At 44.7% G+C, this 27,214-nt stretch overlaps 1 long non-coding RNA gene and 1 pseudogene across 2 annotated transcripts in view; one reads left to right on the top strand and one right to left on the bottom strand.

The window, feature by feature from the left end:
- Positions 1–27,214, top strand: part of LOC138363894 (uncharacterized) — a 464,760-nt gene that overhangs the window by 351,984 nt on the left and 85,562 nt on the right. The window lies entirely within an intron of this gene.
- Positions 8,966–9,631, bottom strand: LOC138364128 (motile sperm domain-containing protein 1-like; annotated as a pseudogene).

The raw sequence follows: 27,214 nt of genomic DNA, 5'->3' as shown, positions 1-27,214 counted from the left end.
GCAAACCCTTAATCTGTTCCCCCTATCTCTGGCACAAAACGTTCTGTCTAAATACCTCACCTGGGAATCTCCCACAACCAAAATTCGCTTCGATTCTCCCTTTTCCTTTCGAGCAGTTTGGGGACCTGCGTTTCAATGCTACTCATTGCTTTGTCTTTGCCTCCTTGTTGAACAACAGGTTCACCACAGCACTTGTCCTCTAATACGTCAAATGCATTAAAAGTCCTTAGGTGTAGGCTACTAGTTTTGGGTTTTGCCAAGGTCTTCTTAAGACCCCTGTCTTTCACAACTTGCCAAGACGAGGTCTTAATACCGGTCTCCTCCTTTGTTTCGTCCTGCTGTTGTATCAGCTGTCGTACCTCCTCCCGTAGCGAATCCAACTGTCCTCAGAGCTCCAACCAGACTCGCCAGCTCCTTCACTAATCCTTCCATTATTGCTATAACAATATTAGTACAATCGGATAATATTAGTACATTGTTATTAGAAACAATGGGTATAAATTGGATAAGTTTAGAGTTAGGAAAGACTTGGGTAAATACTGGTTCGGTAACAGGGTTGTTGATTTGTGGAACCAATTACCGCGTAACGTGGTGGTGGGGTCCCTCGATTGTTTCAAGCGTGGGTTGGACAAGTATATGAGTGGGATTGGGTGGTTATAGATAGGAGCTGCCTCGTATTGGCCAGTAGGTCTTCTGCAGATACCTTGTTCTTATGTTCTTATATGTAATATTCTTGGTATTATTCTCATGGCTTCATTTTGCACCTTCTCCAACTTGTTTAGTCTGCCTCCACCAACACAAGACATGACAGGGGCAGCATAACCAATGAGATCTCACAGTATGCCATGTGATTACCATTGGAATGTGACATATAGAATATGAGTAATAATTATGTACTGTATGGGTTTGTGAGCCCATTGGACCATATATATAGACGAGGGTAGAAATAGTCTAAGCTACTGTCCTTTTGAGATGTGCTTCCTTTTCTCAATAAACTTATTTGAACTAGGAGGGGGGTGGTTGAAGGCACCAGGTACTCGTCTAGAGCACATGGCGCGTGTGGAGCTGAAGCTCGACCTCCATTACCACACCTGGATGAACACACGCACAGCACTCGCGTGCGCGCGCACATGGTCATAAATATTGAGCCTCTTGAGGTAACCTTCAAACAGCGGGTTTTTACACAGAAGTTACTCCCTGTAATCGATAATATAATTAATGTAGAAGGTATTGATGAATAATTGGGTGTCCTCAGGATGTATGCAGAGCAGCTGGAGAAGGCGGCTGCTGCTGCTCTTCCTCCTCATGTTTCCCACTTGTGCCCTTCATAGTTTTTGTTTGACTTTGTTCATTTGATCAATGACTATAATACCTTTACATTTATTTAGTTTGATCAGTCAGGGGCATAACTGGCCGACCCCTCACAGTGTTCAAGAGAGAACTGGATAAGCACCTCCAAAGGATACCTGATCAACCAGGCTGTGACTCGTACGTCAGGCTGCGAGCAGCCGCGTCCAACAGCCTGGTTGATCAGTCCGGCAACCAGGAGGCCTGGTCGACGACCGGGCCGCGGGGACGCTAAGCCCCGGAAGCACCTCAAGGTAACCTCAAGGTAGGGTATCATTTTGTCTGGTTTTGTTTAAGTTTAGTAACAATGTGAAGTGTGGTCTGGCAAACGATGCCAGGGTCTCGTGAGAGAGGTTAAAGAGTGCGAGTGCCAACTTTCACCCACAATTTAGAAGCCAAGTGTCCTGGGGGACACCAGGCGCCCCTAATTGATGATGACTCGGTGAACAAAAAGATTAAACTGCCGGTGTGGAGATCTCTGGAGAGCGTTTGACCACCTCAACGTGTAGATGAAAGGCCTTAATCATTACATGGCTCTAGTCACTATCTACGACTACCTACTGTGATCCAGTTCCCAGATGTCCAACCACTTGCGGTGGACGGTAGAGTGACGGTCTCGCTGCATGCAGGTAGGCGTTCAATATCCGACAGTCCTCAAGTAGTTGGGCATCATTCGTCTCCCCCATCCCATCCTTAATCCTTATGACACTCGCTTCCCAGTGCCATATAGTTGTAATGGTTTCGCGCTTTCTCCTGATAGTTCCCTTCTCTGCATCTGTGTGCTAGCTACTACTAACCAACCTCTCCTCCAATCTAATCAACCTCTCCTCCATCAAAGAACGTCGCTTTTCCCTTGTATGCAAAGGGCTAAGGCCAAAAATGGTCGTACTAAAAAATTGGAAGCGGTTCGCCAAAGTGACGTAGTGTCCCGTTTTCTGTTCTGGGTCCTCTGGTAGGTTAAGAGAGGACACTTCCCTGGAAACACAAACCGAAACTGTCTATTTTCCGCTTGTTACAACTTTATTACAAGTTGTTACATCTTGGCTTAACGTTTATGACGTATTAGAATGTTGTTACAACTTGCTATATTGCTTGTTATAACTGGTTAAGAGGTATTAAAACTTGTTAGAACGTTGTACCAACGTCGTAGTTTCGGTGTGTGTGTGGCGGGTTTAAATTGATCATTTTCTTGACATTGGGAAACCTTAGGAGGACGGGCTGCTGCTCTTTGGTATCTTAGACCTCAATATTGTTGGTCCATATAGCTGAAAGGTCAACAAACCGATACCTCAGCTTGCAAGAACAGGCTACCGCAGCTGTCTTCATGAGCCTCCACAGGTTGTCCACAAGTGTCAACCATTATTATTATATAGTACAACCGCCAGAAGTGGCGGATGTACTGAATTGTCTATAACCCAGAAAATTGTTCGAGCTTAAGGGTTTCTTAATACATGGGCAAGTTTCTTCCACATCTCGTCTGACGGCCATGTGGGAGATGGGACAGTTGAAGTGTGCGGACCGCCGTGGGTGCCACTGTCTACTCCTTGGACGACAGTGTGTAGAGTGGTGTACTGAAGGTTCTCTGCCACTGTTATTCTTGACTTTACGATGGTTATCGAACTCGAACTCCTGGACTTTTCTTCCCAGGTGCTATTAAATCTCTCGTCACCCGCTGCTTCCTGGTACATGGTAGTCGCGCGCACATGCTTAAGACTTCCTCTCCGGGGGATCTCTCATAACTTATTTGACAAATCAAATTAGTGAGTCTCGGCTGATTTGTTTGTAAACAATACTGCTAGAGTTAAAGCTCCACTATACACTTTTGATGTGAATTCAGTAATGTACTGCACTTAAGAGGCAGAGTGGAGCATAGACCTGCCTGACATGGGGGAGGGGGGGCATGACGGCTGAGTGGACAGCGCTTGGGATTCGTAGTCCTAAGGTTCAGGTTTTGATCCCCGCCGAAGGCGGAAACAAATAGGCAAAATTTCTTACACCCCGATGCACCTGTTCACCTAGCAGTAAATAGGTTCCTGGGAGTTACAGCTGCTATGGACTGCTTCCTGGAGATGTGCAACAAAAAGGAGGCCTGGTCGAGTACCGGGCCGCGGGGACACTAATCCCTTAAATCACCTCAAGATAACCTTGAGATAGACGCGCTGTGCTCTCTGACGACACAGTTGGGTCAGGAGGTTGCTTCTAATATGAGATTACAGTTTCCTCCACCTGACGATGACTGTAGCTTATTTACTGTTACAATCCCAGGTAGCCGAAAAACGAGTCTCTGAGAATTGTCGTCAGGACTGACCTGACTAGAAGGTCGGAGATATACAGACATGAATATCCATATGTAAAAAATAATTGGGTAAATTTTACAGAGTTTAGGAATGTGGGCAGTAAATAAGAAAATAGATAAATGACTGGTTATGAGATGTGGACAATTTGCTGGAGGTCAGAGGCTCGCTTCGGGAGGGCTCTGACCCCACTTGAGTACCAGACATCGTGAGGGGAAGCTGCGCTCCATTTGAGCTCCCGTTGGAGAGGATCCCCTGTTGGATATACCTTCAAGAGAAAGGAAGTGTGCAGACGTTCCAGCTGTGGAATCGAGGTGGGAACGTTGTGGTCTCGAGTCCTGGTCGGCAAGGAGAGTTTAAGCCACCCAGAGACATTATCGTGGGCTATGGGAGCGCCCTGATCAGACTCAGGTCAGTCTGATCAGGTCAGAGGGAGAGCGCCCTAGACTAGACAATCTGTGGTAAGCACGATTTTAAGCCAGTTTATAGTGATTACTTGTAGTTGGTCGTATGCCCAGCGACAGTAGCGAATGTTTATTGATAAGTTAGACATGTTTTGGCAAGACCGAAGGCCTAAAATAAGAGTGGAGATGGAGGAACGTCCTGGAAGACGGAGCGACGTCTGTCTCCTCTGAGCGCTGGCAGATGACTGAGGGAGCCCAGCTCCTGGCGGGGTAGCTGCCTTGAGGACCGCCTGGCCGGGCGGAGCATGGACCAGCCCAAACGGGCGAGTCCGCTCTCTCAGTATGTAGAGAGCAGATAGATGTTGGATGAAAACAGTGTGGATTATTTCGTCTGTGTTTATAAGGAATCATTTTTATTGGCGTGTCAATGGGTTGCAGGTTTGTCTTTGGAAGAAGTTGCCGAGTGGACTTCGAGCCCGTAGAGTGAGTTAGTGGAAGAGACTCAAAGACTGTTGAAGGAGTAGTATACTCTGAGGAAGAGTAGCCCCACAGTGAAGAGTAGAACCTTGAGCTGTGAGGAGAATGCAGTGAAGAGTGTCACGTGCTTCTGTAAAGTCAGTGGTGAAGCACCATTGTTGCTCAAGGAAAACTTCATGGTGTAGCAGCCTGGAAGAGCTGCGGAGGATCCTGGTAGATAAATCCAGAAGAACCTGAAGATGTCAGGGTAGTGAACTTCCAGATGTGGACGGGAAGTTCTGGTTGATTACTTGTAGGGAGTTGGTATTGTTTGGTTGTCATTAGCGTGCATGACGCAGTGAAAGGTGAGTGAGTGTTTGCCATTTTTGTGCCAAGGAGTACTTATACTGAAGTAGTTACAGTCGTAGGCTGGATTACCTGCAGAGACATACATGTGTGTTCTAGGATTGATAGGGTGATCGATTGATCATTGTTGTATATCAAGGAACATTTATACTAATATTTGTTATTGAATTCATAAGCTGGTTTTCCTTGTACATGTTAATAGACATGTATATTCTCTTGCTGATAGTGCAACATTGTGTTATAAGACTTGACCTACTTGAGGTTGGTAGTATTAGGTGGTGAATCAGAAGATAGGATGCCACTTGATAAGTAGATGATAGAGTTCTGATGGTGTTGGAGTGCAACCTGACTGAAATAGTATAGTGTAGGATTTATTATTACTATTATTTTATGTGTATGTATTGTGTATGTGCTTTGTCCAGTAAATGCATTCAAATTTGCTGGTGTTTGCCCTTGTCCTAGTGAGGCTTCCCAAGAAGTAGGAAAAAAGGTGAGAGAGAGAACCAAGAACCACAGCTGTGGACAGGGTAGAACAGAAAACTAATAAGTCAAAGGGGATTGAGATCAAATCACATAAGGAGAGAGTGGGGAGTCACAGTGGCTCGAGTGGGTGTGTGCACGTGACAACGAGGCTAAGTATTGGAGCCACATGCCCTAAAAGTGTGACTGTTACGGCTCTCTCGGGTCGCAACCGGGTTCTTTCTCTGATGATGTTAGAGGTAGGGTATCCGGCCCCAAGCTAGTAGTGGCTTTCAAGGGATGTGATCCGTAACGCAAATAAATTAAAGGGAAAGGGAGACAAAGGCAAAAACTTAATAATATAATTGTCACCATCACCATAAATACTATATATCTTATCACACGGGGGAGGTATAAACACTATTATATACAATGTAGTCTTCTTCTGAAGACGCGGAGTGTTCCACGGTGCTCGACGATGCTAAGGTCTTGGTCCTCTTGTGGCCTCACGACGAATCCTTCGATTCTCTTGAGTCTACCCTAGCCACAGGCCAGCCAAATCACAGTTCCACTGGGGGCACCGTCGTGGAGGCTGTCAACCACAAATCCAGCCTGTAGCTGGCAGGTTCCAATCAGCAACGCTGGTTAGGCCACTCCACGACCGATACTAGGGTAGCGAGCCCAAGTCAGGAGCCTCGTGTGATCTCACAGATCACTCTCCTCACCACAACACCCCAGTGGTTAAGCGTCTCCACCAGTCAGTCCCGGGTACGACAATCCCTCAGCTGCCACGTCACAGGCAGGCTAACACCTCAGTGTTCATCCGGGGGGTGACTCACAGCTGCTGCAGCAAATACTTGGAGACAAGACGGCTGCCTTGGGTAGACTGATCCAACTTCCATTACAGCAGTCCCAGGTCGACTCTGTAATCAGACACGTCATCAGTACTAGGGACACTCTAGGGCACCTCACTTACAGGCTTAGACACAAACGCCCACCTATCCACTCCATAGATGGCGTTGCTGTCTAAGCTCCACCTCACCAGGGGTCAGCAGCGGCTGTGTTATGAGCTGATCAGGACGGGAAACTAGCCCTCGTGGCCAGTATATCTCATCCTCACTAGATGGCCCCGTCCATTTGGAGGGGGTTTCGGGAGCTGACCCACAGATGGCGCGGTCGTCACTGCTCCGTGCTCGGATGCTGGGCTCGGGTCCGTAACAGTGACGTTGAGCCCCTCTCCAAGAGCCAGAAGCGCCCAGGGTGGTGATCTGGTAAAGTATAAGCACTCTACCGAGTGCTTGTGGGTTGGGTTGTCCATAAAGGAGGATCAACGACACCACCACCAACCGCAATACTGTTAAGTGCCTTAGCCCCAAATGGGTGTGCCAGATCTGAGAATATCCTTTTGGGTCGACTGTAACCACACACCCAGACTTCATGCACGGAGGCCAGATGCGTCGAATGACCAATCCGAAAGGGGGGAGAGGCGAGAACAACCACCAAAGATCCTGTAGTATAGGAGAGTGATAAAGACCAAAGTGGTCTTCCCCTCCACGATGCACCAGAAGTCCTTCTCTCACTGGGTCGTTCTCTCTGCAACTAGCTTGCAGCGATGAAGCAGGTAGAGGACGGGTCCTCACATCGAATTTGATATTCAGTGATCGGGAATAGGGGCTGGAGCCTGAACCCGCTCAAGTGCCTCTTCAGGACAATTGTTAGTAAGGTAATAAATGGGGGCATTACTGCAGAATGAGGGAATGACATACAGACCTGTGTAAACAAAATAACACTTTATTCAATAACTTACTAATACACAACCCCACACTTTATATTAAACCAAGAGTGTCACTTCAAATCTGACAAACACCACTTTGCAGCAGGTCTCCTTGATCCACCACCTGACAGGTGTATAGACAGTCTCGACCCACTGGACGGGTCAACAACAACAATGAACTAACCTGAAAATACTTCGTGTACACTCTTCTCAAATCAACCACGTCACCGACACTACGTCAACATATGGAAATGCGTATATTATGGAGGGTATGTGGTTGTATTGAGAAGGGCCAATAGTCATGATGTATCAAAAATAGTGGGATAGATAGGCCTGGCCCCCAAGGAACTAAGGTTCCTATTAATGATTGTTCTAAATTACAGGTCTGCTGTCTAGTAGCTAATCGTCTACACGACTTCAACAGGATGAATTGATACTTCTTATAAACTAACTTGTTTATTAAACCCTCTAATAACCCCCATATACATTAATACAATAATTTTCTTTACCACTCTACCTCACGTTAAATGCCTTAGTCCACATAGACAGGATGCAAGGTTTACAATTGCAACTAGGGTAAAGACTACTTGGAAGGACACTAGTAATGGCTCTAGGTAGCCTGGTATCACTTGAGCACACTTGGTTTCACTAAAACAGCCTAGAGTAATCTTAGTGATAAAAGCACTAGCTTAGACTACACCAGAATATTAACTAGACAAATTTGCCAGGACATGGACTCTCGGTATTATACTTACCTTATTCAACCTTGATTCTCTAAGATAAGGGAGGAGATCGGAGCCCACGAGGGTAGAAGTGAACACAACAGCCAGACACAGAGACCGAACACAGCCCCCTCCGCTCTCATAAATATTCTGCCGGGAAGCGAGCCTAGCTGATCATACAGCCATAAACATTATAAGTCCTCACCGACATTCATTATTAGTTACTTAAACAGTTCTAAGAATAGCTGATAACTAGTTAAATATTATATTTAATAATCAACAATCTCAGAGTCTGAATGCTCTGTGAGAAACAAGATTCATCTTAAGTCTGGCAAGGAAGACGGAACCAAAGGCGCACCTAGGAATTCAGGCTCCATGAATGTAGATGTTATTGTTAATTAAATATCCTTCTCACATGATCCAATTCTATCAATTAATGTATAGTAATTATTTAGAGCTCAATTTGACCTCTGGTTTCCAAGTAAGAACCCAGGGTTGTAACAGCGTACACAACAATGTCACCAAGACAATCACCACAATAACACACCCACAAGTAATTTACGTTACTTCACTCAATGCCACTAAGACATAAAACAACACAAGTAAATTACTTTAACAACAATGTCAGACATTAAATCAATTGCGTTAACGTCACGCGGACGACCATCAATCTGATACAATTAACGTGAATTATTTGAGCAATTGTTAAGTAAACACCCACAGTTACATTAATCAGTCACTCGGACAATTTACCAATACTTGCTACAAGTGGCATCTGGTTAAGCTAGATAATACAGAACAGTACTCTAAATATATTTACTGAAAGGAAGTAATCTTCCCAAAGTTGCCCGACTCCACAGTGGTTGCACACTTCCCTGTATTCTCATCTTGATCTTTAATTGATCTCATTTAAATTTCAATATAATAAGTTTATCGAGGTAAAATACACACAAAGGGATGAGGTAACTTATCCCTTTGTGTGTATTTTACCTCATCTTATGATGTGTGTAATAATTCACATGATCTATCCACTGACGCTTTCTTTAGATATACTCATACATAAAGGCATTCAGTACGGCATCATTTTAAAATGACCCGGTATCACTGCAATCTTCTATTCCTCAGGATTTCCATCCGCTGAAATCATCCTGCTCTTAAGATAGCATATGTCAAGGAGACCTAGGACATACGCTAATACAGTTTTGATGTTTGAGTTCAGGTGCATGTAGGATGGAATTCTCGATTCAGTCTGGTCACCCTCAGTGGACACCAGTAACCCACAAAGACAAATGGTAGCAGCAGCAACTAACACCAGGCTTGGACCAGCATTCCCTTGATCGGCTCCAAGCGGATGTTGGTGCAGAGGGAGAAAATTTGTCTGTAGCTCTTCCCCCCCCCCCCTACCAGAGCGTGTGGGAGCATGGACGGACTGGAAGTGGTCACCATCAGGCCCAATACAGGGCTCTGGTACAACTCAGTAACACAGCTGGGACATCCTTCTTTTCCAATTCCTTTTTCTTTCCATCTTCACGGATTTGTATGCGAATTTTATCCCTTTGACTTGTCTCGTTTAACGAAAGATTTGTTCTTAATGATGTCTATTGAACATTTTGAACGACCAATGCCCTTTGGACTATGCACGTTGAAACATGATAGGTTTTTACACAGCACCGAGTAGGAGATACAAAACGCCTAGGGGTTGTAGAAGGTCACAATTGGCTTGTGAGTACTGTGATCAGCAGCGTAAAAAGCAAGCGATGGGGGAAAGACTTAAACTGGGACTCTGCTATCCAGCCCACTAGGTTGCATCACCACATTACCTTAGGAATGTACAGGGGAGGCAAGACAGGAGTAGTGACACGAGTGTACACAATCGTAACAAAGGGTTGTTTGTGAAGGAAGGAAGCTAATGGCGTCGTCGTTGTCATCGTAGGCGGCGCCGTTGCAGGCAGAGTCACTAACGTGGTTAAAGTAAGTTGACCAGACCACACACTAGAAGGTGAAGGGACGACGACGAAACGTTGTCGTCCCTTCACCTTCTAGTGTGTGGTCTGGTCAGCGGCGCCGTTGTCACCGTAGGCGTCCTCGGCATACACATGTGTGTTCATTTGAAAACTTTTTAAATTAAAAATTTCTTCTACTTCATAAACCTCGGTGCCGTAGGCGTTGTCGTCACTGTAGGCGTTGTCGTCACTGTAGGCGTTGTCGTCACTGTAGGCGTTGTCGTCACTGTAGGCGTTGTCGTCACTGTAGGCGTTGTCGTCACTGTAGGCGTTGTCGTCACTGTAGGCGTTGTCGTCACCGTAGGTGTCCTTGGCATACACACGGGTGTGTGTGTGTGTGTCTGTACTCATAGTTTGTTGGGATCGAACTGTCGAAAACCCAACACATTTAAAATAGGTTTGTTCTGAGTGTTTTTCTTATGCTTTGTAATATAATGGGGTACATTAATTTTTTCAGGTGTCAGCCTCAGCGTGACCTATTGTCAGGTGCGACAGACGTGGTGCTGAGGTCTGACAAAGGACAAGAAATAGTTTTGGAAAAGACTGCATCATGGATATATTCGGCTATATCACGAAATACATAAGAGTACATTATATACAATATAATACATGCATATATGTTAAGGCACTGTACATAATATGTACAGTTATATATATAACTTGAGATACTATGACTATGAGAAAGTCGTCACTCATCCGGTGATTCCTCCCACTTAAGGATCATCCACTTTTCCGGAATTAGTACCACTATCGGGAAAATGCGTGTTACCTCAACGCCGACCTCTATATATCAAAGACGGTGACTTCCACAACTTCAAAGACGTCTACCATGCCGCTAGGTCCTCGCGTCCTTTTCCTTGGTGAGGGTGGAGCATACTGTAACAGTTGGGTTCAGCTGGTCACACACACACGCACACGCACACGCGCGCACGCGCACGCGACGACTGGATGTCGACGCGATGGAGGGGAGTAGATTTCTGTTCAGTTCATTCTCCGACCAGCACTCATTGCCTCGCCCGGTGATTCTGATTGGCTAACAGAAATTCCCGCCACCGGACGAGCCACACCGTGCTGACTGTTAACGACCTTCACGGTCGTTAATCTTTTTCTTCCTGTAATATTGAAAGTATTACTATTAATATAAGTGCCTGTTTTTATGCGACGCAATAACACGATAAAGTATTCCATAACACTCCTCCCCCCTTAAGTGTTATCTCGGAGCATTCAGACTAATTTTCTTCACCGAATGTAGCACTATCCCTTTTGCGTCCATCATATTAAGTTTTAACTCATTCTAGTCATGACATGTCTTATCAGACATACCTTATCATTTTGTAGACATGGTGCCGTACCTACTGACCACTGATCTTTGGCGTACAGGATCTCCTTTGCCTCCAACTGCACACACAATCTGTTTTAACAACAAATGATCTTTATAAGTATATAAAGAAATACCAACCCGTTCTCGCACTTTCGTATAGTCAATATTGACTTATTAAATACGTGCATGTGACGTACTAAACATACTAGTTTTCCTTGAAAAGCTTCATAGAAAACACCGACTTTATCTAACCTTAGTATGTTAAGATAAGCATCTTATTGCTTCGTAATTACAATTTTTACTTAACCTATTATAGGTATAGGTTAAGTAATAATTGTAATTACAAAGTAATAAGATGCTTATCTTAACATACTAAGAAGGTTAGGTAAGGTCGGTGTTTTCTATGAAGCTTTTCAAGGTAAACTAGTATGTTCAGTATGTCACATATGCACGTATTTAATAAGTCAAAATTGACTGTAAGAAAGTGCGAGAACAGGTTGAAAAATACATAGGTACGTTTTCAGAACAGCGCTTTGGACGGTGTGGCTGATGCACAAGTACTTTCCTGAGGTCTACCGTCCCTCATCACTTTACTATTTCTTATTTTCTTTTCTAAAACGTCTTGATTCACACTTCCATCTACTGCCATTATACTTCCGTCTCCTGTCGTCATACTTCACTCCCTCGTCTTCACCGACGATCTTCCCTTTCGTCTCCTCATTTATCCGAGACTTCGTCTTCGACTTCCATCGAATCCTCGGTTTTCTTCTATTCCTCCATGCTTGTATCATCATCTTCTCACACTTCTTACCTTATACAACTCCATTTCTTCTCCTTCACGTTTTCTGTGAAACATGTCAACTCCTGACATCTCAAACAACTTAACTCCATTATCCCTATGCTTCTGTGCTCGTGGACAACCTGACGCTCTACTTCCGTCCTCGGTCTGTCCACATCCTTCCTTCTGCTCAGCACAGTTGCATTCACCTTCCGACTCTTAATTTCAACGGGCTTGGCTCTAGGAAGCGCTGGAGCAGGTTTTCCCGCTCTTTGACAAGATAAAAAAGTTCTGCAATACCTTTTTACATCTGCGGCCATACCTGGCCAATGAAAATGCTCTTGTATTTTCCTAAGTGTCTTATGGACACCGAGATGTCCCGCCATTTCTAATGCATGGGCAACTTCCAGTACAGAGTTCCTATAACCTTGAGGTACAATCACTTGATCCTTTTCAACCCAGTCTTTGTCAGCTGGCGCATGGTGTGATCGCCATTTTCGCATCAAAACCCCTGTCGTCCAGGTAATAGTAAGTGGGTGACGTAATACAAGCATTTCCTCCCTTAGCTTCCTTGATATATTTCTCAAATTCTAATTTCTGGGCAGCTATAAAATCTGGTTTGCTTACCTTTATGTGGGATGGTAATTGTGGTCTTACTTCCACTCTCGCTGTACTTGGTGCTGCATGTTCCTCAAACAATCCTTTTAGGCCAAAATCCACCTCTTCCTCCTCTGCAGAAGATACGTCCAGCCTCTCTGGCACATCTTAGTCGAGCACTCTGTGCTCGGGTTACGACGCAGGCCGGATATACTAACATTTAATCATCTTCCGAGGGATCATCCAGAATACTGGCGAGCGTTGTTATCACATTTATCATCTTCCAAATTGTTTCGATGTCCGTTTGGTATATCACTGCGCAGTACCTCTGGCAACACACTTGAACCACACAAATCGTTGCCCAAGATGACGTGTACTCCAGGAATGGGTATGTCCGAGCACACTCCTAACATCACTTCATCTGTAAAGTAATCAGAGGTTAGCTTTACTGTACACACAGGTATATCCATCTCTGAATTTATACCCTGTACCTTAATGATTTGTCCGTTTATACAAGATGTGTATTCAGGGATCAGGCTTTTCAGTATTAAGCTCTGATTCGCTCCTGTGTCACGTAATATTGTGACTTGTTGGTCAGGCTGACCCCCAATACTCGCCATACCTTTGCTAATGAAAGGGTTATATCCTTTCGTAATGAACGTCATCACCTGGGGCAATTCCTCTTTTAAACTCTTATACAGACGACTGTATTTACTTACTGTGAGGGACACCACTCTCCTGCCTTGCCTACGCTCTCTACTGAAGTGTCCAGGCTTGTTACATGTGTAGCATATTACCTGAGAAGGGAATCCTCGTCCTCTCGAACTACGTTGTCCATTATAATAGGATTCGCCACGTCTCCATTGTCCTGTACCTCGATTTCTAGACGAAGTTGTACTTCCTCCCTGACCTGAGGGTGCGCTAGCCTGAACCTCTAATGCGTCACCTCCCGACGGAGAAAATTCCACATACCCCTGACTTTGTCTGGTTATAGGCTTGCCCGTATATCCACGACCATCTCCACTGTTCCACGTATACTGTCTTTTACTACCCTGCAACTTTGCGTGACCTTTTTCTTTGTTCCTGGAGACTTCTGTAAGCTTCCGTAATTACATCTGCTTTGTTCGCTGCTTCTAAGAATTTTTTTATTCCTGCTTCTTGAACCTTAAACCTGGTGTCTGGAGTCACCATCTCCAAGAATTTTTCCATTAACATCAATTGTTTTAAGTCTTCGACCCCCTCCCCGCTCAGCTCGTTGATGCCGTGAGGGGGGCATAGTGGGTGGCTGCCGGAGTGTGATGCTCCTTGGGACAGTCCTCTGTCCTTTTCTAGCCTTGCACTCCTGCTGCTGTCTTCTCTAATTGTGCCGGATCGCTTTTCCTTTTCCTTATATTTCGTTTTTCTCCCCCCTCTTCTCCTATCTGCTTGTCGTTTCCTGCCGACCTTTTGCTTGTTTTGGATTATTTCTTTGGACTTCTTCTATTTTGACGCCCGGGTGCTTGAGGAGGCATACTCTTGCAACTGTAGAACGGGTCCTTTAATCCAGTTCATCCAATAGTTGTCGAGATCCAGCATTGGCCGTTTCTTGTTCACAGTAAATTTAAGTCGGTTGAGTTTTGTTGGGTTCCCAGCCATATTGGTGTGTCTTTAAATGAGCGTGCGGATGCTGCCGCCAAGGAAGCTGTCCGCTCTTGTCCCATCTCTCGTAAAGGTATTCCGTATTCCGACTTTTACCCGGTTATCCATTCCTCCGTCCTTACCCGTTGGCAGGCTTCTTGGTTGTCTGTTACTGGTAACAAACTACGTGCTCTTAAATGTTGTGTTTTCTCGTGGCCGTCCTCCTTCCACCGTAACCGGCAGTGGGAAACAGCTCTGGCGAGGTTGCGTATTGGCCATACTCACTTAACCCATGGTCACTTGATGGAGCGCCGCCCTGCTCCTTATTGTCCTAGTTGCATTGTTCCTCTTACGGTCGTGCATGTCCTTCTTGAATGTCCTGACTTCCAGGACGAGCGTGTGTCTTGCTTTCCAATCGCCCCTCGCGGTCACTTGTCCCTCAATAGAATTCTTGGTGACTCGGATACTTTTGATGTCATTCGCCTTGTGCGTTTTTGTTCTCGTATTGGCATCCTTGGTGATATTTAGCGCCCTTTGATTATTCTGCGCATTTGATGGTGCTACATAGCCTTCCCGGTTTGGTGCCTTCTCTTGATAATTACTTACTTTGATACAAATAACACACTTAGGTTTTCTCCATTGATGATGAACGTGAATTCATATTAAACATAGGAAACGCCATACGCTCTGTCTGACACTTACGATAGGCTTCAAATTCTGTATCTAAAACACAAGAATAAGTCAGACCGTATTATTAAATTTATATTATAAAGCACTTTTCCGTGCAAACATCGAGGTTGACTTATTACTGTGATACCCAAAAGAGAACTGGATCAAAACCATTAGCCAACCAAACCAAGGGACGTCCCTGTCAGGAATTATATGGCTACACTGGCAGTATTACGACGAACGCACAGTCAGATGATTCTGATATGGGTTTCAAGCCACATGGCCAGGTAGTGCTAGCCAGCTTGCCAGAGCGTTGCCATGTGTCCCAGTAGCCAGTAAGTGCACCGGGTGAGGGGGTTAGTCGGATGGTGGGGGTAAGCGAGTGAGGGCTTGCCATGGGCTTGGCTGCAGTGCCACCAAGTTTTGTGGAAAATGTGCGGAAGTATATGGAGTTAAACGTCTGTTTGAGTGCTGTAAGATTTCGACGAACAGGGATCGTACATTTTCGCTGGTATTATGTATTACTCATATGGGCCAATTGGCCTCTGCAGTGTCCTTCATTCTTTCTTAAACACATCTTGACTAATATATACAAACTCGCTTATTCTTCGTTTGATTGACAGTCAAGTAGATTTTTTTTTACATTTACTGTGTTTTAATCGATTCAAACCAGTGTTTCTCAACATGGGCATATGACCCACATGGGGGCAAAAATAGAAATTGGGTTGTGTGATATTAGTGAGTGCCATTTCTCTTTGCTATATTTAACACGAGGGTGGTGATTTTGAAATTATTATAAAAGGTTGAGAACCATTGGTTTAAACATTAAATGTCATTGCTCAGTGACGAGCACAAGAGTGAAATTGTTAATATCGGACTGTCCGCTGTGGCGCTGGAAGCAAGTTTGTATTATTTTCGACTTGATTTTGCTAAGCCAGCAAACTCTAAAACTCAACTCCCCCACCCCCCTCCCCCAACTAAAAAATTTCCTATGGTGGAATTACCCCTGAACTAAACAGTATATAAAAGTCGATAATTTACATATAAGACATACATGTAATAAACAACATATATGAAGTAACAGTACCATGTATATATTCAACCATGTATTAATAGCATGGATTAAAATCACTTCAAGGTGATGTAGATAGGATTCTGAAATGATCAAAAGACCGGCAAATACAGTTTAATACTGACAAAAATAAGGTTATGAGGCAAGGTAATGATGATAGTTACAGGTTATCAGAGGGAAGGTGATGAGATTGCGAAAAGAATCTTGGTCATAATTAGTAGGAATTGAAAGACCAAAAATCTATGCATAACTTTCCGAAATAAGGCAAATAGGTCACTGGGAATATTTCTAGAAGTTTAAGCAATAAAACACCTGGTGGTTTTTCTTCAGCTGTATCTAGCTCGTTAGGCCTCATTCAGAATATGAAGTTGCTTTGGTTGCCATACTATAGAACGTGTAATGCGTAGAATGACAAAGTTAACACCACGAATTAGGAACTTTCCATGTGAAGATTGTTAAATCTTAATTTACATTATCTATAAAGGCATAGTTAGGAGTAGCATGATTGAAGTGAACAAGTTCAAGTACGTTTATTGAGACAATAAAGTACATCTCAAAGGAATAGATTAGCTTACGCTATTTCTCCCCCCTCCCCTCCCCACCCCAAATCCTCCAAGTGAACAAGTGGAAGAACGGGAATAACAAGAATAAGGTATAAAATGTCAATACTTAATATAATACGAAACAATGAATAAAACATAGATGAGTTTAGATTTAGGAAAGACCTGGGTATATGCTGGTTTGGTAACAGGGTTGTTGTTTAGTGGCACGAATTTCCAAGTAACATAATAGATGTAGGATCCATTGATTCAAGGGTATGTTAGACACATATGAATGACTGTGTAAATATAAATAGAAGCTGCCGTGTGTGGGCCAATATCCTTGATGTTTGTTCTTGTGGATTGTTTTAACGATCGTTTCAACCGTTAACAGGAGCTGCCCTTAATGTCCAAATATGATTTCTACTGTTACTTAAGTTCTGCTGCTAGAAAGAAGAAGAATGGAAGAAGGTAATAATAGTATTCACGAAATAATGGAACCAAATTAGACCATTTTCGAACTAGAAAACATAATAAATTATGGTTTGTGAATTAAGTTGTAGATTAATGTTACAAATTCAGGGCATTGTTGGTTAGCACTCAACGTGTCCACTCAAATAATGCATCCCATTTTAGCGTCAAAATTCAAAACAGCAATTTAGTACATCATTTTATGTCCGTCGTGGCAACTCGAGAAAACGGGCTGATGTAACAGGCAAGTGACTGAAGTGATTTAAGTGCATGTTAGTGTTTCTTTATTATTAAGTTCATTATAAGCAAACTGCAAAGACTGGATGTGATGATCAAAGCCTGGTTCAACTTCTATATTTTTAATTTATTATTTATTATATTCTATTTACTATTAATAATTTATTGGCCCCTTAAGCCACCCAAGAGGTGGCACGGGCTTGAATAGCCCGTTAGACCAAATGATTGTTGTTTTTAAGATTCAGGTACTCGGAACAAAAGTTCCAAATATCACGGTTATGGTAAGCCCGTAATTGAAGGCTCTTTTAGCAGTTATCTGTATCAATAGCTGATACTGGAGATCTGGGGATGGGGTCCGTGGAAGTGCCAATCCAAGCAAATACCATAAGGCTGGTCAGACCGGTGAATTGATGAGGTATAAACGTTGCTCAAAGTAGTGCCACAGGAGTCAGCAGGGCTGGCCACAGGCAGCGTCGGTGGAAGGATGTTCAGTCTGTATAGTGGTGGTTCTGGGTGCAGAGGCTGCATCTCTGCACACGCTCAGTAAACTTCCTGGTGTAGTGGGAGTACTGGTAGCACTTGAAGCACTGCCGGAGCTCCGTGAAGCGTTCCATAGTCACTTGGGTGAGTAGTATGGCAATTCCTGCGCACTAAGTCCGTAGTCCGTGGCGTGGGTCACTGCAATGGCTGTGGTGATTGTTACCTTCAATGATGGTCTGCGGTTGACTTCGACGTTGGAGGTGGTCTTTACAGCTGCCGCTATCAACATCGGGGTCTGGTCGTTGATGTTGGCGAGGATGTCGTCGTTGTCGCCCTAGTCGATGATCTATGTGAACCATTCCTGGCGAATACGGTCCTGTCCACCAGGACCGTATTCTGTGGTGGCATGAGGTCCTGTCGTGGTGGCATGAGGTCCTGTCGTGGTGGCATGAGGTCCTGTCGTGGTGGCATGAGGTCCTGTCGTGGTGGCATGAGGATGATGCCAGTGACTTGCAGGGCCGTCGTGGCGGTGGCAGTGAATATCTTCTCAAGGTCCGAATCAATGGAGAAATATGCATGTGAAATATGGCGTGCCCTTTCATATGCAAGCATATGAAAGGGCACGCTCAATCGTAGTGATATTGAACTTACGAATTCCCAGTTGAAACTCACTAAGTGGATCAGCATTATGATAGCACAGTTCTTCTGACACAGATTGCTGTTCAGCCCTTATACGTCTCATTAATTTTTCTTTCCATGGCTGCTGAATAACTGCATATACAGGATAGGTGATTGTCATATATGCACACTTCAGCTCGGATGAGATTCACACCAAGAATGATGGCAAAGTCACCCATTCTACAACTCGAGCTGAAGAGACTACAATCCTACTCACTGCACCAGTATGGAGGCAGTCGTCTATGGGGTATGGGACGACCGACCACGTGGTAACAGACATGCACAGAAATAGATATATTAATAAGGAAGACAGTTGCTCACCTCGAGCTGAAGTCTTTTGGGTGGGGGGGGGGGGGGCTGAAGCAATGTGATGGCTACTCAGGGACGAGAATGGGCGAGGTCCAGTGAAGCTGGCCAATATGGGGGGGCTGGATAACCACGGTTCAGGGAGCGTCAATAACAGGTCTAGCTGCGATCAGGTACGGTTCTTCTCTGCCCCTCTCCATCTCCTCCGGGCGTGTGGGTGATGCGCAGACACACAACGCCAGGCGGCTGTTCACCAATCAGGAGCACCTAGCATGAGAGAGATTCCCGCTGGCGGGTACTTTGAATATGGTTCCCTCCACACTCCCCTAGTCCCTGTAAAGCAAGGCATGTATTAGAAACTTAATCAAAATTTAGTATGTCCTTTTGGAAAGGACCTTCCACTGGGTTCACATTGAGGGGTGGACTGGTATATATAGCAACAGAAGAGAACGTTTCCGGTTTTTAGCTAAAAAGAATATGTACTGTTTTTTTGTTATTTATACGGTTATGGTTTATACACTGGTATATTAATGTTCATTTACCTCTTGAAAAACCAAAGCGGTGCTTGAATTATTAATATAATTATAATTAATTCCAGTATGTTGTGCAATTACTTCTTTTAACCCCACCACTTATGCATGGATATTTGTGAGAACACTTTATATCTGAATACACTAAATTAAATGTCATTTTGCATTATTTACACTTTGTACATTCCCAATTGGATATTGTTTATACTATATACTGTTACGGAAAAGTGGATGAATAGAGCAGTGGTCAATCTGGCTGGTGGAATGCCAATAACATTAAATAAAAAAAAAGTAAAACAAAGTAAATAAAACTGCTTCAACTTCCAAATCTCTCTACATGGTGAAAATTGCGGGATAAAATCCAAAGAATGGAAAAACTCGAATATTAATATAACAAAAAATTACTTTAAACTTAACACTTAAACTGCTAAGGGGTCCTGAGGACATTTATACCCCCTGTCCGCAAGAAAAAAAATATATTTTTCGTCTTCTAAAAATGTTAGTTTGCATTCCCGAACACAAAAATATTAAAAATATTCGGTTGTACTTATCAATGATGAAATTGAGCCGACAAGTTCGCCGATGACGTCAGAGTGAACACTCCAGGGTGCTGCGTCAGGGAGCCGTCCACGGCGGCTCAGGAGGCCCGAGTAGACCGCGAATTTATTTTCGCGGCATTATTTACAATAATTTGTTTTGCTAGTATTGTTCAAATTTTTGTCACTAAACGTTGTATTATAATAAAACTGGTATAAACTCACTACACGCTCATATATTATAGTCACAAATATGCCCACCAAACTGGTGTAGTTTACTAGGAATTATGCAATGTATTTGTTTTTGTTTCAATATAAACATTAAAATTAACTTGATATGTACATTTATTTACAAAATATTTACACATTTAGTAGTCCTGGAGACAGTGATATTGTGCAAAACGGTCGATATGGCACAGAGGAACGGCACACGCTTGCGCACCATGTTAACACCAACTTACGTTTCTGTGGCCTCATTTCTGTGCTGTAACACACAACGCACCGACGCTGGCCTGCTGCACGCACTCCAGTTGGTGGTAATTTCTTGATTTGGTGTACCAGAAAGGCCTCCCTGTAAGCGAGCCTGGGTGCTGAAGCATGGTTCAATATTGGGTCCCGAATGGGAATTTGTATGCCAGGGGTGTCTTCTGCCAAACTTACTTGGCAATTGTTTCTCAACTTGAAAACTAAACGAACGCAAATATGGTTTTCTACCTGTTTTCACAAGATACATGTTGTAACTGTTCAGCATTGTTACGTCAATAAGGTGGAAAATCATTTTCTTTGTCCATTTCACTGTTTTCCGTACACACACTACAGCACTCGCCATCATGTCAAACTTAGACTAAACGCATGTTGAGGTTGTAGTCCATCACACAATTTGGCTTATATTATTTGCTTTTCTTCTGTTCACCTTGCCACTGTCCACCATTGTACCAGGGTGCCCGCCAAACACACACCGAAACTACGACGTTGGTACAACGTTCGAACAAGTTTTAACACCTAACCAGTTATAACAACTAATATAACAAGTTGTAACAACGTTCTAATACGTCATAAACACGTTAAGCCAAGATGTAACAAGTTTATTACAAGTTGTAACAAGCTGAAAATAGACAGTTACGGTTTGTGTTTCCAGGGAATGGTGGTAAACATGTTCACTTCATGTCTGTCTTTCCACCGGACTGAAAGTATTGCACCACTTTTTCTTACCTCGCAATCACCTACTTGCATAGCAGTGTCACACAGGCATTTCCCTTCGTTTTGCCTTTACTGTGCCACACACTCCATTTTTATTATCAAGCAAGAATCTGGTTAGTATGGGACTGGTATAATAGTTATCCGTGTACAATATGTGACCCTTGTTCAGATATGGTGCAAGCAGTGCCTTCACCACACTACCCGAGAAGCCATGTTGGTCTGTAACAGGAATGTCTAACATATGTAGCCGAATACAGTATCGTGTGTAACACCATTCCAGATTCAGTCACAGAGCACAAAGAATTTCAATCGAAATCGGTGTCATTTTGAGGTAATATACTGCTTGAAGGCAGCACTTCCTTTGAAAAGCACAAGGGATTCATCAATAACCAGCTCAGAAGCTGGTACTTGGTAATCTCTGAACTTTCCAGTCAGGTCATTTAGCCCGTGCCTCACCCTCCAATGCCTATCATCCTCTCTCTCGTCTGTATTATTTGCAAAATGAAGACACCGTAGGAGTAACAGAAAACGGTCTCGGGACACACATTTCCCGAACAATGGTGTTGGAACAGCGATGTCTTTGCTCCAATAATGGGATATTATGTGTTTCACACAATGTTTCATCAACATACAAATTGCGAAAAACACATAGTTCACCTACAGTCGTCTCTTTTCAACGCTGTAATCGTGAAAATTCTGAGACCACCTCACCTTCAATAAGATCAGCTGCAAGTCTGTTCGTTTCGTGAACAATGTTCCATGAGCGGCTCATCGAAATATGTAGTAAAGAAGTCCATTTCACTCATTTCGTCACGTGTATCGGGAAAAGATCTGTAATTCCCACATCTCTATTGTCAAAGTCGGGAATTTGTTGAACAAAATCATCACCACTCCACACAAATAAACCTGCTGTCTTCTGAGAGCCAATAGCTGCACCACGGCGAGGAATCAGAGGACCAGGAGCTGAAGCAGGTCTAGAAACAGTAGGGGCAGGAAGGGTCGATGAGGGAAAAGTATTGGAAGATGAGGGGATTTGTTCCTCATTGTCGCCATTTTGTTCCATGCAGCGGCGCTTAGCTGGGCAGGCAGCTGATGCGGCGAAGCTTGTACTGGCACTAGCAGGCGTAGCAAAACTATTCTCCGATTCTACATCACTAAAACCAGAGAATGATTCCCCCGTTTCAGACTCGTCGATCATATATTCTTGCAATGGAACACTTGAACTATGTGCTTGGGCGCGAAGTGGTGTTGAATAGTAGTGGATGACTGTCGTGGCATCCACACCCTCGTGGCACCAACATGTTCACCCTCAATATCTGTGGTTTCTATATCCTCAGGCTGCGTATAGTCCTCGTCTATATCTGAGTCGTCAATGTCAAATTCGTCAACGTCTTTGAACAATTCATTGGCTATTTTGTCTTCGGTCAAAGATCGTGCCACCCGGTGTGCTGAGCGAGGTCAGATGCGTCGTGAAGCGCTCGCAATAGTGTCTGGCCAATAACTAAGGCCTGGGAAACAAAGGAGGCCGTCACTAGATTTTTTTCCAAGATGGCGTCTGTTTTCAATAGCCACTGGCTACGGTATGCGTGACCCCTTTACACCGTGGGACATTCGAATTGTGCCTGTCGCCCTATGGCATATATATACGCCATGCGCACGCTGGGACATGTTACTCGTGGCGTACATATACGCAATGCGCAGTTTAAGGGTTAAGGGGGCGGTAAACTTGATTTAAAATTTTGTTTAATGTCAACCAAACTTTTTTTTACTAGTTGTATATAAGGACGACTGCAACTGTTCTACGTTTCAGTATCGCACCCCAAATAGAAAGGGAGATGTGTTTTTTTTTTCCAACGAATTTTACATTTTCAATATCCTCCTACCACAATATTCGAATGACATCCTTTCTATGACACTCATATATTATATTACCATATAATAAAGGATTTTTATTAAACTAAACATATTTTGAATAATCCTTATTACTAATACAAGTAGTCAAAGTTCCCCCCAAAATCATGCCAATATTTCACGTTTGCAAATATTTATAAAATCAATAAATGAACTTAGAAACAGTGTTTCATAAATATTGTAGAGACATCAATTCTACATATAAGGTGTAAATTTCATGTAAATTGACATAAATATGATAGAGGAGATGCAAGTTTGTTACTTGAAAATAAATAAGATCAAACACTCTGCCACCTGTGGTTGAAGTTGACTTCAACCAATTTCCTCCAAAATTTGCATCTTTAGATAGGCATACGTTCTGAAAGGTGTAAAAGTTTCATGCAAATCGGCTGATAAAAAATATGAAAAAGAGGAAAAGTATATATTTTTTTATAAGTAAATATTAAAATACACTATTATATGCTATTGTGATAGCTTAGTCATTGCATGATTTCAGTTGACACTTTGTTTCATGTTAATTTTTGACCAATTTGGAAAATTTTTCACAATTCAATATTTTTTTCTCCCTATTTACGCTAATATGCTGAGATTTGGGCCAGTTAAACCAAATTTTATATACAACTAGTCAAAAAAGTTTTATTGAAATCGAACCAGTTTTCATTTATCGCATTTTTCCGTAATATACCCCCCTTAAAACAAATCCCCTTAGATACTTGGCTAGAACAGTGCAAAAGAAATATAAACATGGACAGTTACATTAATTGCAAAATCAAAGGTGCACAATAAATATATACAATAGCTGCTAGAGACTAATGACACCCAGGGGAGCGAGAGTAGATCTTGCAGCTTGGAGCACTGAAGAGTATTCCGAGGTCTAGCTGGTAGTAGTAGGCATCCTTCAGTCTCGGGAGACTATGGAGTTGCGCCCTAGTTGTCAATCCTGGTGCAGCGTCTGGTGTGACTGATGAGGCCAATCCGAGAGTGGCAGTCCATCCCACACCGAGTACAAACGAAGTCCGATTCTGGTCTGTCTTCCTGGTTACCGGCTTTCCTTCTCTGTCTCTTTGCCTCCGATTCCTTGGCAAGTGACTCCTCGAACTTGGAGAGACCTCGTTGAACAGACTGCCTCCAGGCTGAACGGTCTGCAGCCAGTGTCTCCCATATAGCAAGATCGACGTCCATGGCTTTCAGGTCCCTTTTGCATACGTCTTTGTACCGTAGCTGGGGCTTGCCTACTGGACGCTTTCCCTGCCTCAGCTCTCCATACAGGAGATCCTTGGGGATCCTGCCGTCGCCCATTCGCACAACGTGCCCGAGCCAGCGCATTCGTCTCTGTTTCAGCATTGTGTACATGCTGGTGATTCTTGCTCTCCCCAAGACGTTGTTGTTTGTCACCTTGTCCTGCCAGGTGATGTCCAAGATGTGTCTAAGGCAGCGCATGTGGTAGGCACTCAGCCGTCTTTCCTGACGGGCGCGGAGTGTCCAAGACTCACTGCCATAAAGGAGAGTGCTCAGGACACAGGATCTGTAAACCTGAATCTTAGTATACTCAGTCAGCCTATTGTTGGCCCACACTCTCTGTCAGTCTGGACATGGTAGTAGATGCCTTACCGATGCGTTTGTTTAGCTCCGTATCAAGAGAGAGGGAGTCAGAGATTGTGGAGCCCAGGTACACGAAGTCGTGAACAACTTCCAGTTTGGAATCAGAGATGCCGATGTCAGGTGGGGAGTCCACTCCTTGTCCCATGACTTGTGTTTTCTTCAGACTGATGGTGAGTCCGAAAGCCTGAGAGGCCTCGCTGAAGCGGGTTATGAGCCGTTGGAGGTCTTCAGCTGAGTGGGCAGTGACTGCTGCGTCGTCGGCAAAGAGGAAGTCGCGCAGACACCTCAGCCGAACCTTTGTCTTGGCTCTCAGCCTGGCGAGGTTAAAGAGCTTCCCATCCGACCTGGTCCGGAGGTAAATGCCTTCCGTGACAGATCCGAAGGCGTGCCGCAGCATAACTGCGAAGAAAATCCCGAATAGGGTTGGAGCCAGTACGCAGCCCTGCTTTACTCCACTTCGGATGTCAAAGGCGCCTGATGTTAGGCCATCAAAGACCACGGTGCCCCTCATGTTCTCATGGAAAGATCTGATGATGCTGAGGAGCCTGGGTGGGCATCCGATCTTGGGGAGGATCTTGAACAGGCCATCCCTGCTGACGAGGTCGAAGGCCTTCGTCAGGTCTATGAAGGCTACAAAGAGTGGCTGCTTCTGTTCCCTGCATTTCTCCTGCAGTTGTCTGAAGGAAAAGACCATGTCGATGGTGGACCTGCCAGCTCTGAATCCACATTGTGATTCTGGATAAACTCTCTCTGCAAGTACTTGGAGCCTCTTCAATGCGACTCGAGCAAACAGCTTTCCGACAATACTGAGGAGGGAGATTCCACGGTAGTTGTTGCAGTCGCCCCTGTCACCTTTATTCTTATACAGTGTGACGATGTTGGCATCCCTCATGTCCTGTGGCACCTCTCCTTCTTCCCAGCAGAGGCAGAGAATTTCGTGCAGCTCCATGAGCAGGCTACCTCTGCAGCACTTCAAGGTCTCAGCAGGAATGCCATCTTTGCCAGGAGCTTTACCAGAAGCAAGGGAGTCTAGGGCATCGCTGAGTTCTTCCAGGGTCGGTTCACTGTCGAGCTCCATTAACACAGGCAGACACTCAATGGCGCTCAGGGCATCTTCGGTGACCACATTGTCCCTGGCGTATAGCTCAGAGTAGTGCTCGACCCAGCGCTTCAGCTGCAGTGTCTGGTCCTGAATCACCTCGCCAGTGGCAGATTTTAGAGGAGCGGTCTTCCTCTGGATTGGGCCAAGGGCCTGCTTGATGCCGTTATACATTCCCCTTACATTGCCTGTATCCGCTGCAGTCTGTATCTGGGAGCAGAGCTGGAGCCAATAGTTGTTGGCACATCGCCTGGCGCTCTGGTGCACTTTGCAGCGGACGGCCCGAAGGATCTGTAAGTTGCGCTGACTTGGGCAGGCTTTGTAGGCTGCCAAGGCGTTTCTCTTCTCTTCGATTACAGGTGTCATCTCTTCCGAGTGAGCCTCGAACCAGTCTGCCGACCTGCTGGTCTTCTTGCCAAAGGTGGAAATGGCAGCGTTGAACACAGCGTCTCTGAAGTGCTCCCATCTTTTACAGGCAGTGACCCCAGCTGGGCCAGGAAGAGCTTCCTCGAGCACGTGTGCAAAATCTTCCACCTTGTCCTGGTTGCGGGTCTTGGTGGTGTCGATGCGAGGTCTGCCCGCCTTTTTAGAGTGATGAATCTTCTTTGGTTGCATCTTGACCCTGCTACATACCCGGGAGTGGTCGGTGTCACAGACAGCACTCTGGTAGCTACGCGTAATCTTGACGCTGGGTAGACTTGCACGCCTGGTAAGAATCAGGTCAAGCTGGTGCCAGTGCTTGGATCTGGGGTGTCTCCAAGATACTCGGTGTTGAGGCTTTGTGCCGAAGAACGTGTTGGTGACACAAAGACCATGAAGGCAGCAGAGTTCTAGCAGACGTTGCCCGTTCTCATTCATCCTTCCTATGCCGAATTGACCCAGGCAAGTGGGCCAAATGTTGTGCTCGGCACCCACTCTGGCGTTGAAGTCGCCGAGGATGAACAGTGGCTCCTTTACAGGGATTCTCGCTATGACTCTGTTGAGGTCATCGTAGAATTTTTCCTTTGCCTCTGCTGGAGAAGTCAGGGTTGGTGCATATGCACTAATTACATTGACTGGTCCTGTTTGGGAGTACAGTTGCAGAGACAGAATTCGTTCGGTTTCCCCCATCGGTGGCATAATGTGTCCCAACAGTGCATTCCTGACGGCAAATCCCACACCATGTTCTCTGGTCTCATCTGGAGGTTTTCCTTGCAGAAGAAAGAGAAGGTCCTCTCTCTCTCACAGATCCTGATCCTGGGAGCCTGGTCTCTTGGAGAGCAACAATATCCATCTGCAGCTTGCTCAGCTCCGTATCGATGAGTGCTGTTTTTCGGGCGTCATTGATTTCTTGCAGGTCGTCAGAGAAACCTGGTGTCAGTGTCCTGACGTTCCATGTGCCCAGCTTTAGGGCAGTTGATATTTTCTTCTTTGGTTTGGTATTGCTTGGTGCAAAGTTGTCGGGCCGCTTGTCAGTTTTCACCCTAAACCCCACGCACCCAGTGAGATTAACGGACCGTGGCGAGGCAACACCTTATTGGCTGGGGTTTGCCCAGCTTGAGGCAGGCGGTAGCTGCCCAGTGGGGCGCGATGACCCCTCCCACCGTCGGAAGCAACCCCTGGCGTCACACTCTTCGCCAATCGAGCAGAAGACTTAAAACCGGTAGACTGTCGCTTCCCGTGTTGGTTCGACGCTGTGAGGCGAAGCTGGAGTGTCCTCTCCAGGGCGCAAAGCCTGGGTAGGTAGATATGGAGGAGAAGCTGTTA

The sequence above is a fragment of the Procambarus clarkii genome, chromosome 12 (assembly GCF_040958095.1).
Source record: "Procambarus clarkii isolate CNS0578487 chromosome 12, FALCON_Pclarkii_2.0, whole genome shotgun sequence".
Taxonomy (NCBI): Eukaryota; Metazoa; Arthropoda; class Malacostraca; order Decapoda; family Cambaridae; genus Procambarus; species Procambarus clarkii.
Note: the sequence above shows the minus strand (reverse complement) of the source record. Positions and strands in the feature narration are given on the sequence as shown.